Source organism: Mus caroli, chromosome 5, assembly GCF_900094665.2.
Source record: "Mus caroli chromosome 5, CAROLI_EIJ_v1.1, whole genome shotgun sequence".
Classification (NCBI taxonomy): Eukaryota; Metazoa; Chordata; class Mammalia; order Rodentia; family Muridae; genus Mus; species Mus caroli.
Genome location: NC_034574.1, coordinates 52,537,857 through 52,558,151, shown reverse-complemented (window position 1 = coordinate 52,558,151; position 20,295 = coordinate 52,537,857).

Below are 20,295 nucleotides of genomic sequence, written 5' to 3'. Positions count from 1 at the left end.
GTTATTCATATAAAGGTTATAACTCTATTTGCCCAATTTCATCTAAATCATATTACTATGTCAAGCCCTCTAGATGATCTCTAGTAACTGGTATCATCACTGGATACTCACAGGTATATTCAAATGTAACTCATAGACCACAACATTATATATAAGGCATATATTAACATATTTAATGATTTACTAAGTTAAAGAGTCTATTCTAAAGAATGAGAAAGTCAAACCACCATCCCTTTTTCGTTTTGTATGTTTATACTAAAAGCCCTTGGCAACTATTTTCATTTTATGCACAATAAAAATTTTAAGTATCAGATGTGTCCCAGGAAACAATTGTTATTTTTGAAGAGAATGGTTCAGTTTAAACTGCCATGAATTTTTATTCATCAAATTGCATACAATAGAGACATTAAAAAAAAACTTTTGAAACCAAAAAAATAATTTACAATTGATTTTTAATGCTTAAGAAATTAAACTTATATACATAATGCTTGCAGATTAAAACTAAGACATTTTAAAAAGTTAAATTCTCAAATTTTATACAGAGTTCTTTAAGGTAATTATCAATTAGCTTACAGACAAAAACTATAATTATCTCCAAAAAATCTAGAAAACTGAAAATAGTACTGTTGACTTAACCTAAGTGTAGATTCTACTTATATTCCTCCACATGTGAGGGTAGCATTAAAGCTCAGTCAGATGTTAATGTGAAATCCAATATTCTGATTCTCTAGAGCCAGGAAATTAGACAGGAAAATGTTTTTAAAATGTAATCCTAAATATTGCATTTTCCATTTTATAAGCTAAAACTTGGACACTCAAGGGGCCTTTTCCTAAAAGAAGGAATTATTTGAAAATTTGGGGATTGAATGTTTAGAGATTAGGAAACATCATGAGACATGGATGACAGTGAAATCTCTGTTCTCAGTCTTCCAATCAGCATTTGAATAAAACTTAGGGAAGGGTAAGGAAAGGAAAGGAATGGAATCCATTAAAGATAATTGTTATGTTTTAGTGTTGAGAAAATGGAGGGATTAAAATGACAGTGTTCCCAATGGAGGAATAGGGCCTCCCATACACCAACACAAATTTTGACTGAGAATTGTTCCTCTCTAAAATAAAGGTAGTGACAAAAAGGGAGCAGAGACTGAAGGAAAGGCCACCCAGTGATTGGCTCAACTTGTGATCCATCCTATAGGCAGGCACGAAACCCTGACACCATTACTGATGCCATGCTGACCTTGTAGAGCCTAGCATGCCTGTCCTCTGAGAGACTCTATCTGTTTGACTGAGGCAGATGAGGATATTTACAGTCAACCATTGGACTGAGGTCAGGGACCTTTATGGAAGAGTTGGGGGAAGGATTGAAGGAGTTGAAGGGGATGGCAACCCCACAGAAACAACAACAGTACCAATTTACCAGGAACTCTCAAAGTTCTCAGAGACTAAGCCACTAACCAAAGAGCATACATGGGCTTGTCCACAGCCACAGACACATATGTAGCAGAGAAATGATTTATCTAACATCAGTGGGAGGGGATATGCCTAAATCTGTAGAATCTTGATGCCCTAGGTAAGGGAGATGCTAGGGGAATGGAGTAGGATTCCATGGGTAGGAGATGAGGTTAGGGCTGCATTCTCTCAGAGGCAAAGTGGAGGTGGGATGGGATGAAGAACTCTGGGAGAGGGGCCCAGGAAAAGGGGGTAATATATGGAATGTAAATAAATAAAAATGTTTAATAAAAATGACGCTGAGTATCTGGAATTCTTAAATATGGTTCACAAATTTTGAATGTCCTATGGCCAGTATGCCTGGGAGAGAGTAGAAATAGCCATATGATTTGTTTTCATCTATGAGCCTGAAGTGATGAAACTGAAGTCTGAGAGAGAAATGAAGAGCAATCTTGCTGATGTTATAGGGATTGTGCATTCTATTACAGAAGTAATGAACACTGTAGGAGGCATGAGGTCATCATTCAGAGATATAGTCATATTAGCACAGGAATGGTCAATATATTTTGTATGCTTCAAATGTCAGAGATGATACCATACTCATAGATGCTAACAAGCAAGTTTCATGGGTCAGAGAAAAAGACTCCAGCCATTGATGCTAGTAATGAAGTGATAACTCGTTCTTGGTGTTGAAGTGGTCATATTGGCAAAATTGAAGTCAGTGGACAGAGAAACATGCTTCAAAGAATAGCAACACCAAATCAGAACACTTAAGGCATACATATCTGCGCTTGCTCACATCAGCTCACTGGAGCTTATGATTAACATTGCTTTTCAACTATGCACTTGGTGATACCATCTTAAAAGCAATCTTGACTTTGCCCAACATAGGAATGTTTCCTGTTTCCCCTAAGAACTACACATTTACTAACACACCACAAGTGATAATCACCATACACAGTAACTAGACAACATTAGGAAGAATGTTAAAGGAGTGAGATTTCATTAAACCCAACCTTGAACTAGGGAGGATGGATTCTTACACTTCCAGAAATGACTCCTATCTACTCAACTTCAACTATAAGGAATATAAAAAAAGTTTTTTTAAGTATAATCAGTTTCGTAGACCTTAACATTTTAAAAGTAATGCAGATCTTTCTCATCCAAAATAGAAGTAGCCAATTCATGTCAACAAATCTCAACCTGTTGGATTGTCAGTCAAATAGAGTATCTCATTTGTATTCAGCATATTTATTGTCTATACCAAGTTTTCTAAATCCTCTGTTGAGAAAGTTTTCTGAAATCGTGATTCTTTGCTATAAATGTGTTGAATTAGTCATACAAATGATGATATTCATTTCCTAACTGGTTGATCTATGGTTCCTGGCTCATTATGCTGGAACCCTAGGATCCCAGAGTTTTCAAAACTGTCCATTCCATCAAAAGAGTATTAAAATGCAAAGAATAAAATTTTTGAGAGATTTGTGCCCAGCTGGACTATATAGTGGCATCATTTAGTAACTAATGAATGGCCTATAAGAACTAGAAACCCGAAAGGATTTATTATTGTGTAGTGTTATCCACCTAGTCTTTTCCCAGGAGAGATGAAGAATCATATGACCTAATCTTAGAAACATCTAATGAAAGTGATTTTGTAATTTGGAGATTTCCATTCCCTTGTTGATTGCTTTCTTTTCAGCAGTTTAATATCAGAACGCTCTATAAAATTTTTGTTCTCAGAACTATATTTCTTAGTTTTCCTAAAGCAGGCCATGCTATGAATTATATTTAAATTAAAAAATTAACACTAAATAATTAAGTAGTTTCTCTATTTCTGCAAAGTTGCAGTTTAATGTTTCAAAATCATATAGGTCTAAAGAGTTGAAAAGTTTATTGATATGAACTTCCTGTCTCCTCTAAATGCTAAATGCTGTTTTCCACTGCTAAATTCTAATGCATGAGGAATATTATCTGTGTGGGCTTTGGAAAGAAGTGCTGCTAAGTGGTCAAATTTTAAGATCTAAATTTAAATTAAATCACATACTTTGTTTTCATATTGGATAAAATAAGAAACAGGTTGTTTTCTTCCACTTAGTGGTAAACAGCAACAAAAAAATATTGTTTTTTTTTTTCTTTTCTTTTTTTTAACTGTCAGGTTAAGTTCTCATAAATGGAAAGTACCTGCTGAGGAAAATATCTCCCTTGACTTAAAAGAGGGCATTAAAGCCTCTATCACTTCACAGGGAGGTGAGGATTAAAGCAGCAAAAGTGGAATACTTAGCTATCCTGCTTCCAGACTTACAATTTCATGAGATGCAGTTTTTTTTGTTTTTTTTGTTTTTTTTTTTTTTCTGTCAGGTGGAGAGGAGTTGTGTCTTCATCAGTCATAGAAGTTCTTCTCAAGGTGAAGTTAATTCTGGACTTTGGTTTTCAGGAAGAGCCAGTAAATAAATTTTTTAGATCAAAATTCTACTTTTATTTTATTAATCATTCCATTTACATCTCAAATGATATCTCACTTCCTGGTTGATTATCCCTTCCCTAACCCTCCATCCCACATCTGCTCTCCCCCTCCTCTTTGCCTTTATTAGAGTGCTCACCTACCCACCCACCCTCTTCATCCCCACTGTACCAGCATCCACTTATTCTGGGGCATCACACCTCCCTAGAAGAAAGGGCCACCCCTCCTGTTGCTGTCATGCAAGGCTATCCTCTGCTACATAAATATCTGGAGCCATGGATCCCTCTAGATATACTCCTTTGTTGGTGGTCTAGACTTTGGAAGAACTGGGTAGTCAGGCCAGCCTATGATGTTCTTCCAACGGGGTTGCAATCCCTCTCCTTTCTTCTAGTCCTTCTGACAGCTCCCCCATCAGGCTCCCTAATTTCAGTCTGATGGTTGACTCCAAGCATCAGTTTCTGTCTGGACCTCCCAAGGAACTGCCACACTTGGTTCCTGTCCACAAGCTTCTCTTGACCACAGCAACAGTGTTGGGTTTGGTGTCCGCAGACATGATGTATCCCCAGGTGGGCCCGTTACTGAATGGCCCTTCCTTCAGTTTCTGTTCCATTTTTTCCCCCATTCTTCCTTTGGAATGAACATTTCTGGGTTAAAAAACTTTTAGATGCGTGTGTGACCACATCCCTATACCAGGGGTCATGCCTCTCTACTGGAAGTAGTCTTCAAAGGTTCTATCTTCCCCTTCTCTGCGCATTACAGCTAAAGTCAATCTTGTTGGGTCCTGGGAGCCTCACATTTCTCTGGTGTCTTGGACCCTCCAGTGGTTATCCTCAGTTCCTCATTCTCCCTGCTGTCTATTTTTATTCAGGTTCCTGTCCCTCTGTACCTCTCTCACATCTCCAGGATCTTACACTACCACACTTACTTCCTCCCCTTCTTTCTCCCTCCCTTTCCCCCCTCTTCCCCTCCCACAATCGTCCTGTTCCCCCCTCAATGCAGGACTGAAGCATACATCACCTGGTCTTCCTTCCTTCTATTCTCCATATGGTCTTTAGGTTGTATCATGGGCACTGAGAGTTTTGAGCTAGTTTTCACTTATTATTGAGTACATACCATGTGTGTTCTTTTGTTTCTGGGTTACCTAAATAAAGATCATATTTTCTAGTTCCATAAATTTGCCTGCAAATTTCATGAAGTCATAGATTTTAATCACTGTGTAGTGTAAATGTACCAAATATTATGTATCCATTCTTCTGTTGAGGGACATCTGGGTTGTTTCCAACTTCTGGCTAGTATAAATAAGGCAACTATGAACATAGTGGAGCATGTGTCCTTGTCATATGATTGAGCATCTTTTGGGTATATGCCTAGGAGTTGTATAACTGGGTCTTCAGGTAGAACTATTTCCATTTTCTCAGGAACTGCCAGGCAGATTCCCAAAGTGGTTTTACTAGGTTGCAGTCCCACCAGCACTGGAAGAGTGATCCTCTTTCTCCACATCCTCACCAGCATCAGCTGTTACCTGAGTTTTTGATCCTAGCCATTCTAACTGGTGTGAGGTGGAATCTTAGGGTCATTTTGATTTGCATTTCCCTGATGACTAAGGATTTTGAACATTTCTTTAAGTTTTTCTCAACCATTCAATATTCCTTGGTTGAGAATTCTTTATTTAACTCTCTACTCCACTTTTTAATAGAGTTATTTGGGTATCTGGAGTCTGCCTTTTTGAGTTCTTTGTATATATTGGATATTACCCTCTATTGGACATAGGGCTGATAGACATCTTTTCCCAATCTGTAGGTTGCTGTTTTGTCCTTTTGACAGTGTGCTTTGCATTCCAGAAACTTTTCTATTTTATTAGGTCCCATTGATGTTCTTAAAGCATAAGCCATTGGTATTCTGTTCAGGATGTTTCTCCCTGTGCCCAAGTATTTGAGGCTCTTCTCCACTTTCACTTCTACTAGATTCAGCATATCTCATCTTCCGTGGAGGTCCTTGATCCACTTGGACTTGAGCTTTGTGCAAGGAGATAGGAATGGATCAATTTGCATTCTTCTACATGCAGACTGCCAATTGAACCAGCACTATTTGATGAAAATGCTGTCTTTTCTCCACTGAATGGTTTTAGCTCCTTTGTCAAATATCAATTGACCATAGGTGTGTGGGTTTATTTCTGGGTATTCAGTTCTATTTCTTTGATCTACTTGCCTGTTTCTGTATCAAACCATGTAGGTTTTATCACTACTGTTCTATAGTATAGCTTGAGGTCAAGGATGGTGATTTTCCCAGAAGTTTTGTTGTTGTTGTTGTTGTTGTTGTTGAGAATAGTTTTCACTATCCTACATTTTTGTTATTCTAAATGAATTTGAAAACTGGTCTTTCTAACTCTAGGAAGAATCAGGTTAGAATTTTGAAGGGGATTGCATTCAACCTGTGGATTGCTTTTGATAAGGTGGCCATTTTTACTACATTAGTCCTGGCAACCTATGAGCATGTGAGATCTTTCCATCTTCTGAGGTCTTCTTCAATTTCCTTCTTCAGGGATTTGAAGTTCTTGTCAGACAGATCTTTCACTTGTTTGGTTTGAGTCACACCAAGAATCAGCTTCCAGAAATGTTCCTTCAAGACTGGCAAAGGCTGATCATTATTTTTCCTCTGCTTAGGAGAAAACTGGTCTGGTTCACCATTACCAAAATGTTGGATATAATTTCATCACCTGTTTTTAATTATATTCTTGAGATTATAATATAATTCCATAATTTCCCAACCCCTTCTTCCTCCTACCATATACCCATCTTTGCTCTTTCTAAATTTCAGGGCCTCAAGTTTTTAATTGTTATTTTATCTATATATTTATATACTTATTCCTAAATATAATATGCTCAGCCTATATAATAGTATATCTACACTTTCAGAGCTGACCATTTGGTATATGGTTTTAATATACAATGCTCTGCTTTCAATACTTATAACAATGCTTATCTAGGATATGTTTGCACTTAATATTTTAAGTCATGGTTTTTAGTCAAGGGTTGGTAAAGCCAAAAGTGTTATTGTTCTCATTAGTGTACAATGTACTATAGCTAAAAGGAATTAGAAAAAAAAAACCCTTGGGAAATATTCTTGATTTTGTTTATATAAATATATTTGGAACAGGATTCCTACTATGACATCACTGACATTTTAAGTTTTGATTTGCCAAGTCTCTTATTGTGGGATGTTGACTTATAGATAGCCACATCCACACCCTTCCCCAGTTGTGACAACTAGAACTGCTTTCCAGCATATCTGAAAGATCTTGAAAGACAAATATTCTACTACTTCCAAGTATTAATCTACAGATTCTCCAACCTTAATAATTTTCTTCCAACCATAATTTATTATGCATTCATAATAAATATTATACTTTGCTTTAGTTTTGAACATGTTGGTAGAAGTTAGTTGCTTGTATTTTGCAATAATTAATATAAGAAGAAATGTACATGTTCAATATACTTAGGAAATACAGCATTTGATTTTATTAAGTAAGAGACTTCAAACATCATTTAGGAGCAAATATATATTTGAGTCAATGCTCAAAATATCAGGCATGTTTCAAATTGGCAAGGATACAAATAAAACATTCAGTGTACTTCACTAATTCATCTGTAAACACTTCTCAGGACAATTTACTTTGTGCATATAACATACTGAAACTATCATGAGTGTATAAGAGTACTTAAACATCTACATCATATTTTGTAGAGCAGCATGGATTTTTAAGTTGGCTTCTGTCTTCCACATATAGTTAAGTATCGTTTCAAGTATTTTAAGTATTCTAACTAGACTTTTAAATGGAGTATTTGCCTTCTAACATAATCCTTCACAAGTAAAATTTTACTATTTGATGTATGGACAGCACAGCTACAATAAAATATAACTTAAATGGTTTTAGATTTTTATTCAAATACTTATAAGACAACTTCTTCATAACAAACACTTTACTATGTTCTAGAGAAAAGCAGGAAATAAACCGAGGTCTTCCATTCAAGGGGTACTACTTTCGTATACAAAAAAGAGAGGCTCAAATCTGTTTTGAGAATATAACATAATAGATGCTATAAAATGCATAAAGGCATATAGAAAGATAGAAAAATCATATTATATATGCATCTGAATCAATTAAAATTATAATAAATTAAATAAAAGGAAAACAAGAAAAAAGCTTATGCAAAATTTAAAAGCCTTTACACAGCTTTGGGGATAATCAACGAAGTGGAAGGAAAGGCGACAAAATAAGAAACAGTGAAAACTATGCTTTTTGTGAGTAGTTAATAGTCAGATATACAAAATTCCATTTAAGTAAAAATAACACCATTATTACAATAGTAGAGTAAACAGAAACAACTTAAATAATGAAGGTTGGTATGTGGGTTGGAAATTTGGTACATATAAACTAGGAAGAATTATTCTTCCATTAAAAACAATATCCCCTTGCCATTTCGATCATCATGGATAGAAGTGGAGAATGTTGTATTTAATCAAATGCAAAGAAAAACAATAAATGAAAACCAGTATCATAATATACTCATCTGTGGGACATAAATTATGAGAGAAAATAAGTAGAGATACATGGACTCTTGAGGCTGAGAAACATGAGATGGGAAGAATAAGGACTGATGGAAAATGTTGATGGATATGTATTGTTTACATAGGCACAAGAGCAGGTTCTTCTGTTTGTTATTTATAACAGTGTGCTTCAAAATAGAAAAATACACTGAGCATTTAAAAACAAACTGGACAAAAGTAGTTTCCATTCTTACTATAAAGGAATTTACTATAGAGAAGCTCTGAGAGGCTCTGGGAATATACAGAAGAGAGGTGAAGAATATAAGAGCCAAAATATAGGTCAGGGAAATACCATCTTCTGGGCACAGCAGCCATAAATCAGAGCTTCTGTAGCTGCCAGTATTAGACCTGCACAAGTATGGCCCCAACAGCATCTAATCACGTATAGGGAAGACCATACAGCCCTACTTCTACTAGCTCAACTATTGGTCAATGACAGATTTGGACAGAAGGGTAATTAATGCCTTTTGCTGTTCAAAAATAGCTCTATATACATGGTCATCAAGATAATCCACATTAAAATTGGTCTATCTCTAACTAAGAGATTTTTTAATAGATATTTTCTTCATTTACATTTCAAATGCTATCCCCAAAGCCCCCTTATACCCTCCCCCGTACCCTGCTCCCCAACCCACCCACTCCAGCTTCCTAACCCTGGCATTCCCCTGTACTGGGGCATATGATCTTTGCAAGACCAAGGGCCTCTCCTCCCATTGATGGCCGACTAAGCCATCCTCTGCTACATATGCAACTAGAGACACAGCTCTGGGAGGTACTTAACCAAGAGATCTTGAACATTAAAAATAGAAAATGAGGAATAGGGAATGTGAAAGAGGAAGGAAGGAGATCATTAAACCTGAGAGACTACAGAGTGATAGAAGAGAATTATGTATCTAAAAGAATTGCAAGGACAACAATGGATAAGAGACTGAGGGAAAGGTCATCCAATGACCAGCCCAACTGGGGATCTACCTCCTGGGAAGACACTAAAACTTGACACTATTACTGATGGCTCACACACGTCTATAATTCTAATTTCAGGGGAATGGATGCCTTATTCTTACCTTGGGGCACTGCTTTCATGTGGTACAAAGACATGAGTGCAGACAAAACTACTTTGCACATAAAATAAAATTTAAAAAAAAAACTGAAAAAAAACAAGTTTAATTAAATTTAAAATGGCTAAATGTTTCAGAAAACAGATGGTATGTTTAACAATATGATTTGATGTACATATATTAAAATGTTATCTAATATCGTATTACTGTATAGACTCACTTAATAACCAATATTAACATACATAAAATGATTGCATTATTTTCCATGTTATGTTATTTTGGATATTTTTAGTAGACTGTTCATAAAATACAACTCAATGACAAATTTGCCCAATACTGTTACTGACACCTTGAAAAATAGGTGCTCTCTAGTGTGACTCTAGTATTCCTGATCAGAATGTTTGATTTTGGATGTTCTTGATGTGAAGGGATGGACATATGTAAGGGTAGGAGTTTAGAGCTATGGACTGAGATTTTGACTTCACTGAACACCTCAAACTGGATCTGCAAACTCTCCCTGCAGGAACTTTCCACTGTTACCAAAAAGCAGAACCTGTCTTGCTGAATCAAAAGCAAATCATAACCATGACGAAATATGACTTAACTTTTTTGTTTTCTTGATTTTGTTTGATTAGGTTTGGCTTTTTGCAACAGAGATTATTCTATGGAACCCTGGCTGACCTACAACTCACTCTGTAGACCATGCTGGCCTTGAACACACAGATTTTCCCCTTTGTTTTTTTAAAATGCCAAAACGAAAAAGATTACATTGTTTCTGTACATAATTGCCGAGTCCTTAATATTTCATCCTAGAAAGATATCTAAAGGCTCACTGGAGTGTAGGAATAAGAGAAGATAATTAAAGTGCATGCATTTTGCTTCTCTATGTCAATTATTGCATCCCCTAAAAAATGGAGAGTAGTAGTCAATTAATTAATATAATATTTCATCATAAGGAGAGGGTTGTTTCTTGGGAGGAATATGGAAGTGGGGGTGAAATGGTAGTACTAAGTATTTTAATATGATGACATGCTAAAAGTGAGAAAGCCAATTTTTGGTGAAAGAGCAAATATAATATGTAATATAATTCTTAGCCAAGAAAAAAACTCTTAAGCTTTTACTTTTATTTATTTTTAACATCCAAAGAAATGCTTCCACATAATTTTAGAGCTATCTCAAGGGATGCTTTTAGTATGCCCAAAATAGAAGTAAATACAGTGCACAGAATTGCCAAAAAATGACTTGGAAAGTAGTGTTTACATTGCTCAGGTAGAAGTAAGACAATATGCAATAATGAAGAAATGTGGTTAAATTGGTTTTTAGCAGACTGTCCTCATTTCCTTCCATTCAAATCCATGTTGCTTTGCTTTTATTAAATTAATGAAACTCAAAGCAATCAGAAAAATATGAAATGAACTAACAATTTTCAATGTCATAAAAGTAATTTAATAATATTAAACTTACTTTTGTGATATTGTCTTAATTTCTGGAATAAAGGATAATCTTAAACCCATTCCTAATTTTATTTTGGTTTTATGTCATAATATAATCCACATTTTATGTTATCAGAAAATTATCTAATTACAACCTCATAAGAAGAACAATATCAACTAACTGGACTACCCAGAGCTCCTAAGGACTAAACCACCAACCAAAGAATATACATAGAGGTAGCCAGGACTCCAGATACAAATGATATGACATAAATGGGACGGAAGGGAGGCTTGATGGCCTTGGGTAAGGAGTGGGGAGGAGCACCCACATAGAGGCAAACAGGAAAGGGGAGAAGAGGGATGGAGTGGGGGGTTCTGGAAGGGGTAACCAGGAAGGGGCATATCATTTGAAATTTAATAAACTAAATGATCAATTAAAAAATATCTCTCATCATGAATGATTAACAAAAACTATCTCTGTATCTCTGTAACCATAGAAATTTTATTTGAATGAATAGCAATTGTAAAATTTGTGTAAACTATTTTTCAATTTATCATTCAACATTTCTTTTTCTAAGTTTGCCTCCCTCCCTACCTTGAATCGGGGAGACTAAACTTAAGGTTTTTCATGTTTATGCTAAAAATCATTCCTCTTTTCATGTCAGCGATGGAAAGGGCTGGCACTAATGTCAAGCAATTTGTGGTTGCAGGATAGTTTTGTGAGTAGCAGAAATTTGCATTTAAAAATCGTTATTAAATTATTTTATTTGTTTATATCCAAAAGTTGCTTACCTTCCCAATCACCCCTCCCTCTCACCTCTGAGAGGGTGCTATCCCACCTACCCACCCACCCACCCACCCACCCACCCTCACCAGCATCCCTTTTCCCTGGGGCATCAAGTTTCCACAGGATTAAGAGCATCCTCTCCCACTAAGGCCATACAAGGATGTTTTCTGCTACACACATGCCTGAGGCCAGGATTTTGGTTTAGTCCCTGAGAGCTCTGATGGGTCCAGGTTAGTTGACATTGTTCGTCTTCCTATGGGGTTGTGATCCCATTCAGCTCCATCAGTCCTTGATCTAACTCTCCCATATTGGTCCCCAATATCAATCCAATGGTTGACTGTAAGTATCTACAGTTGTCTCAGTCAGCTGCTGGTAGAGCCTTTCTGAGGACAGCCAAGCCAGGCTCCTGTCTGAATGTACAAACATGGCCTCAGTAATAGCGTCAGGATTTGGTATGCATGCATGGAGTGGTTCCCAATGTGGGCTGGTCACTGGGTGGCCTTTCTTTCAGTCTCTGCCCCATTTTTGTCCCTGTATTTACTTTAGACATGAGCAATTCTGGATTAAAAATTCTGAAGATGAGTGGGAAGTCCACTGCCTCAACTGAAGGCCATGTCTATCTACTAGAGATAGTCTCTTCCGGTACCATCACCCCACAGTTAGGCATTTCAGATAATTTCATCCTCATTTTCAGACCCAAAAGGACATGGATGGTATGTACTCACTGATCAGTGGATATTAACCAAAAATTTTGGAACACCCATGATACAACTCATAGACCATAGAAAGTTTAACAAGAAGGAAGGCCCAAGTATGGATATCTGAAACTCACTTAGAAGGGGACCAAAATCATAAACAGGAGGCAGCAGGAGGGATGAAACTAAGTGGAAGAGAGGAGTGGGGAGGATAAAAAGAGGGGCAGAATCAGATGTGGGGAGAGACAGGTGAAATGCCCTGAGGGCTAGGAGAATGAATCAAAATATGCAATAATTGGGGGTGCAGACAGGAGGAACATCTAGAAAGCCCAGCAGACCTGGGATGTGAGAAGTTTGAATCTTGAGAGAGTCTCAGAAGAAAAACAAACAAACAAACAAACAAAAAACAAAAACCAAAAACCTGTATCTCATTTCCTCATTTGTCCTCATTTTTAAAGATCCTTAGCCAACAGCAAGTCTTCAGCAAATAAGTTAAATAAGAACTCTAATAATAAATTAGGCTATAAAGTTGTCTGAATGGTAAACAGGAAAAATTGTCCTAGTCTAACATGAATGCATAATAAAATCTATTCAATCTTAAACAACAAATTCATACTAATCCTCTAATATTTTGTGAGTATTCCACTAGCCAGTTGTCACTTAAAGATTTATATCTATATTTTATTATTCTTGACTTTACCTCCATAAAACAACTTACTCATGAAATAACATATGTCTCCCTAACCTCTAGCTTTCCATTTCTCTCTGTGCTCAGGAATTTATTCCACAATATCCCAAGAGGAATAAAAAAAAAAAAATCAAGAGTTGCACCTACATCTCAGCTTTTATTAGCTATGTTCAAGCATCTTGTATTAATTTCTCTAAAATACCCATAGTTTTGTCTGTAACATCTCCATCATTGAATTCCAGACCCTTACATGTTCTCTCTAAGTTCCTTTTTCTGTCCATAATGGAACCAAAAAGTAACAAAACAACAAGTTCCCCATTTTTAGTCTATGACATGTTCAATCTTGTTTTAGCAACATATATCATTAGTTCCCCTTGGCAAGTAAGTTGACATAAAATTAGAGAACTCAGCCCTTCCCCAGAGCCCTATGATAGAGGAAATTAAATTAATAGAAGATAATGATAATGCTTGGCTTTAGCTCACATAAGTATACATTCAGCATAGAAAACAAAGATATGCATTATTCTACCTGTGTGGCTACAGATTACAGCTTTCCCTGTCTCTTTATCTCCTAGAACTGCCATAGAAAATTACATACACTGAGTGGCTTAAACATTTGGTATCTGTCTTATCATACTCCTGAAGATTAAAGCATACCATAGCCTCTGTCTTCAACATCATATTAGGATATGGCATTTAATAAAAGAATTTCAGAGGCTTAAAATTTATTTTCTAGTGCCACTTAGCATAGTGTGACTTTTAAAAACTCTAGTTGTCCTCATTGAAACTCATAAGTATCAGTTCCCAGTTATTGGCCTGTAGATGTGGTAGTATCTTTAATGGACATTTGGAGTCAAGAAAGTCTCTTGTGGTAATGGTTTAGCTCTTCTAGATATCCAGGTCTTCTTCCTTTGAAAATGCCCACATGCCTTCCATGTTGATTTGTTTTGTTTTACTTTCTTATACAAGGAAATTTCTTGTATTTGACCAGAAGTTGAGTGAGAGCAAGGGACACTGTATGCTACATATGTCGTTTTTGTTTGTTTGCTTTTGTTTGGATTTGTTGGATTTTTGTTTGTTTTATGTTTTATAAATTCTCCATCCTCAGATATTTTGCTGCAGAAAGACAAAGCAAACATGTCATGTATGCATAAGAAAGAAATAGTCTATGTCTCTATATCTCTTTTAATGGAGTAGAGAGAATTTGAAATACAAAACATGTCAAAGAAACCTCAATCTCCATTTATAATTTTTCCAATAATTTATTTATTACTTAGCATCCTGATTGCATCTCTCCTCCATTCTCTCCCCTCAGTCCCATCCTTACAAGTACCTCCCATTATTTCCTTCCCTTTTCATCAAAGAAATGGAAGCCCCCCACCCCACCCCCGTGGTTACCGCCCTACACTGGGACATCTAGTACATCCTCTCTCACAGAGACTTGACCAAGTTGTCCAGTTAGGATAATGGAATCCAATGACAGGCAACAAAGTCAGAGACAGTACCCACTTCAGGTGTTAGGGGTCCCACATGGAAACCAAACTCCACATCTGCTACAAATGTATAGGGTCCTTGATCCATCATCTGTATGCTCTTTGGTCAGTGGTTCTTTGAGCCCCCATGGGCACAGGTTAGTTGACTCTGTATGTCTTCTTATGGTGTCTTTGACTGGTCTGGGATTCTCAATTCTATCCCCTACTATTCCATAAGAATTTATGAGATCTGTTTGATGTTCAGCTGTGGGTCTCTGTATATGTTTCTATCAGCTGCTGGATGTATCCTCTCTGGAGACAGTTATGCTAGGTTCCTGTCTGCAAATTCGCAGAACATCATTAACAGTGTCAGGAGCTGGTTCTCTAACATGGGATGGATCTTAAGTTGGAATGGTCATTGGTTTTGTTAGGGTTCAAGAATCCCTAAAGTATGATGCTCAGACTCAAATAATATACAACAACAAAGAGCCTTTACTCTACCGAAATTACTAACATGTGGGTGTCAACTATTTATCAAAATGGTGACAACCAGCTGATGTCCCAGGAACCCTTTTATACAGGGCTAGTGTAGTTTTCTGGAGGGATTAGGTAATCTCTAACATGATTGTCTAGGAATGTAGCAGTTACTAGTGCATATTAGAGTGGCTGCTATGTTAGTTCTACTATTTCTGGTAAGGGATTGAAGAACTTCAAGAACTGATTTAGCTCCAGCCTCCTTATCTCCTTCAGCTAGATGTCCCAGCAACTGACTCAGCTCTGGGCTTATCCTCCCTTTTGGCCAAATGTCAGGTCACTATTGACCCACGCCTATGGCTCTCCTGAGGATCCTTGCCTGCTTCTTTGGGAAACTGAAACTTAATGAAACCAATATGGCCCCCTGTTCTAAAATGGACTGGGTTAGGTCCTCTCAGTTGGGCATTCCCTCAATCTCTGCTCCATCTTTGTCCCTGCACATTTTGTCGGCAAGCCAAATTCTGGGTTATCTCTGGGACTAGATGGAGAATTGGGACAGGGAAGGCCCAGAGAGTCTTTGACTGTGACCCTAGCTGAGATTCCTACCATCAGGTGATGTGGAGACTAAAGTGGCTACCTCCTGTAGCCAGGCAGGACTTGAAGTGGAAGGAGAGGGACATCAACCCACCCAGAAAGTCTCCACTTACAATTGTAATTGTAGTCACCTTTCTAGCAGTATACAAAAATTGCATCTGAATTCTAAAATTAGTTGGTGTGATTATAATTTTCAGTGAAAATATTTTTGAGCCATAAAAACCTATTTCTAGAATTGAGTTTAAGACATCATGGTCGATATTACTATCAGTAATAAAGGGAACGGCTCTACCTTAATTGTTTCATATTGTTACAAAATAAGATAAAGTGGGTAACTCCAAAAATAGGAAGTGATTTCTTTACATTATTGATGCAGATCAGGCCTAAGCTCCAGTCACTGAAGACTGGTTGGTCTCAAAGCACTTTATATATTTCTTTTTGATGCATGCTTTAATGTAGAAGGGCAAGGGATTCTTTATTAGCTGGTTTATAAGGGCAATAATTCCCTTCTTTGCAGTTTCTATCTTCATGACCTCATCATTTCCCAACCCCCTACCTTGGGATTTAACTTTTGCCTCATACATTTGAAAGAGAGGCATGCAAACATCCATTCTGCAGAATGCCCTGAGCACATTATTTGATAATCACTTCTACCCCTTGGAAGAACAGCTTCTTCTTGATATCTTCACTGCTGTTCTCACCTTAATTCTGTCTTTTGTCACCAATAATAGTGTTCAGTCTCCCGAAAACTCTAGCTGATTGAGGATTTCTGTATTGGCTGGGAAGGTCGGTAATAGATATATTCACACTTTAGCCAGAAAGAACAGAAAAGAAACTTCAAAGTTTGCAATAAACAGAGCAATCTTCAGGGATCAAATAGTCCCACAGATTCAGTGCCAGGTGTCTTCCCCAATCTTAGGCTCACAACTTCCCAGCCATATCAGCTACATCCTCTGAGCAGGGAGTCTAGCTGTTCCTGCTGACAGAGTCTGAGAAGGCAAAGCACAGTTGCTGCAGGCATACACTGTGTCTGCCAATTCCACAAAATGAAAACGAGGCTGGTATGTAGTGTCCACGGGGTATTAATGTTTTTCTGTCTCTACTCCTTTCTCTATATTTTTTCTCGTGAATACCTATATTCAACTTTTTCCCTCAATATATTTCCACTGAGATCTTGTCTTCTCTTGTCATTCAGGTAGGCATGTCAGAACCAGAATTTGTGAGCCTCAAATCAACACATTTGATATTAAAATCAAGAAGAAACAGTGGGAATAGCTACAGTAGAGTGTCCCTGTGTAGGGTAAAACTAAAATAAACAAACAAGCAAACAAACAAAAACCATCATTCTATAAGGGTAGGCTGATTATATTAGTCACAGTATAATTCTTATAACTCATAATATAGTCAGGCCATCTTAAGGAGCATAGAAGCAGGAGACATTTATTTTCTGAACCTAATTATTAATACTAACTCTTCAATGACATTGCACAGGAGTTTTTTTTTTTTTTTTTTTTTTTTAAACATTACTCTAGTTCAGTATCCTTTGGGAGCAATGGAAACTCGAACTTTGTAAGTCTATTCCTAATTTGAAGCCACAAGAACTAAAGTTTGGGTTAACATGATGTCCCAGAGGGCAAAACTATCTGCAATCAACCTTGAAGACCTGAGTTATATTTCTTGAACCCATTTGGCAGAAGATAAAACACTCATGAAAATTATTCTGACTTCCACCACTATGGCTAGTACACACACACACACACACACACACACACACTCACTTTAGTAGACCTGCATATACAAATAAGAAATAAAATCAAAATATAATTTAAAATGTCTTTATGGAAATGGTTGAAGTATGAAATATTTCTTTCATAAAACACCTCAAAATATATTTTAAAATATTTGACTAGTTATTAGATTTTCTAAAATAACCTTAAATTAATTCAAGCTTCATTTACTATGTAAAAATAATGAAATGGACATAATAAAAACAATAAAAGGATCTACAGTGAGAACTTACAAGATTATATAAAATATCAGTAATATTGAACTGCCAAGACATGTATAAATACAAAATAAAAATAAAAATAAAGGAAGAAGGAAACTAAGCAAACTCATACAAGTGAAATTGGAAAATTCTCCAAGATTGTACCTTGTATTCTTTTGGTGTAGAAAAAAGTTATATTTGAAAATTCATTCAATACCTGAGAAACACCTTTGGAATTAACATTTACATTTTACTTCTCAACACTGAATGAGGAATTCTGATTGTATCAGATCTAGTGTAAATGATAAATGGATATTCTGCTACCTTACCTAGTTCGTGTCATTTTACATGAGTGTCAACCACTCTTCACTTTTATGTCTCTAGTAGTTGAACAAACACTTGTACTTTAATATGAGAAACCCAAAATTTTAACATGTCAATAAATGAAAGAAAACACCTATGATGGTTGATGTTGATTGTGAATTTGCCATGCTCTAGAATTATGTAGAAGATACTACTTTGGGAGTGATTAAGATGCTATTTTTCGATTACTTTAATCGAGATGGGAAAACCCACCCTTAATATGAGTAGCAGTAGTCTACTATCTTGTCTGGATACTTTACTGAGTGAAGAGCCAAAAGCAAGCTGAGCACCATCACTTGGACTCCTTTTTCTAACTTTGAGAACCATGTAGCTAACTTCTTTACAGTCCTGAACCCACCCATAAAGAATGTGAATGGACTGTATTTCTCCTTAATCCAGGAGGAAAAATAAAAAAAATATTTCATGTTCATATGTTCATCAGGTATTTTTCTACAACAAAGAGAGAGAGAGAGAGAGAGAGAGCAAGAGAAAGAGAGAGAGAGAATTAAATATGTTACATTAAATCGTAGATTTTTACAAAATGCAAGTACTGCTCTGTCTTTGTTCATTAAAATAAATATTTGCTAATTTTTCCAAAACTAAGTTTTTCCTTACATTTTTCATAATTGAAAATGTCAATAAATATATCATTTCTTCAGAATATTAGTGGAATTATTTCCCTATTTCTTTTAGTATAACCGAATTTCCCTTCTAAGTTGTAGCATATTATCATGGAAAGGCAAATGACAAACTATCTTATTTTTGCTAACATTGTGTCTACCTTAAAAAGCATGTTTAGTTTTATGTAAGTTTATCTCTGAATCACGTTGTCAACAAATTTCACTTCAATGTATGAAGAAGCTACCAAAGCCCAGACACTATTGTATATTTCAGCAAGATCTTGCTGACAGGACACTGATATAGTTGTGAGGCTATGCCAGTGCCTGGCAAATACAAAAGTGGATTCTCACAGTCATCTATTGGATGGAACACAGGGTCCCCAATGAAGGAGCTAGAGAAAGTACCCAAGGATCTGAAGGGGTCTGCAACCTATAGGTGTAGCAACAATATGAACTAACCAGTACCCCAAGAGCTCTTGTCTCTAGCTGCATCTGTAGCAGAAGATGGCCTAGTCGGCCATCATTGGGAGGAGAGAATCCCTTGGCCTTGTGATGATTATATGCCCCAGTACAGGGGAATGACAGGGCCAGGAAGTGGGAGTGGGTGGGTTGGGGAACGGGGGTGGGGGGTGGGGAGGAGGGTATAGGGGACGTCAAGGGTAGCATTTGAAATGTAAATGAAGAAAATATCTAATAAAAAATGAAATTGCAAAAAAAAATTTAAAAAATACTTTGATTTCTATCCATGGGGGAAAAAAAGGAAGAAAAAAAAAAAAGAAGTAGGCTTTCCCATGATTAGACAAAGGGCAAATGAGTCACAAAATGGAAAGAATTCCCTATGACTGTTTCATTTTGTAGCAAATCCCACAAAAGAAACTAAATGGTGCGGGGTTGTTTGTTTAAGCCTTTAGTCTAATTCTATTCCCTTGATACTCAAAACAAAATGACTTTCTTTCTACTAATTGGTTGCCTCTCCTTTGCCCTTTCCAGTGCTAAAATGGAGTCTTGGGGGAAGAAAACCTTATTTGTATACACCTATAATGAATATTTTCTATTACAAGCCCTGGTGCTTTGCATGCATGCATTGCCAGCAACTTAAAAGTATCACCTGCAAATGTCAGAGAATCATCATGCAAGGCCTGCCATGCCTAATTGACATGCAGGAGTCATGGCGCTTTCCAAACTTATACTTGTCTAAATTAGCAAAGTCTTCCACGATTCAGATCTAATTTAAATTGTTATGAGCAGCCTAATTGTACTACCTGCTATAGCCTACTAGTGAGTGAACTCCTGATTTCATTACCCACCTCTTGCGGCTGAAAGTAAATTAAGTATTCAACCCAGGATGATTTTGCTCTATTAAGACAAAACAGTGACATACTGATTAAATTTAAGCTGTCAGATTATATTTCATTTATTACTATTGCCATTTGTAGGAAAGTAGAATCAGTAATTTTCTTTTCGAATGTTCCCCTTTAAATTTCTGATCTTAAGGAACTAAGAATATAGATTTCTAAATATGGGAATATAAGGTATGAAAGCACAAAAGCAAGTTAAAAATTCTTGAGACATTGCAGAGGTCTTGTGTGTGAGAATGTTTCTCTCT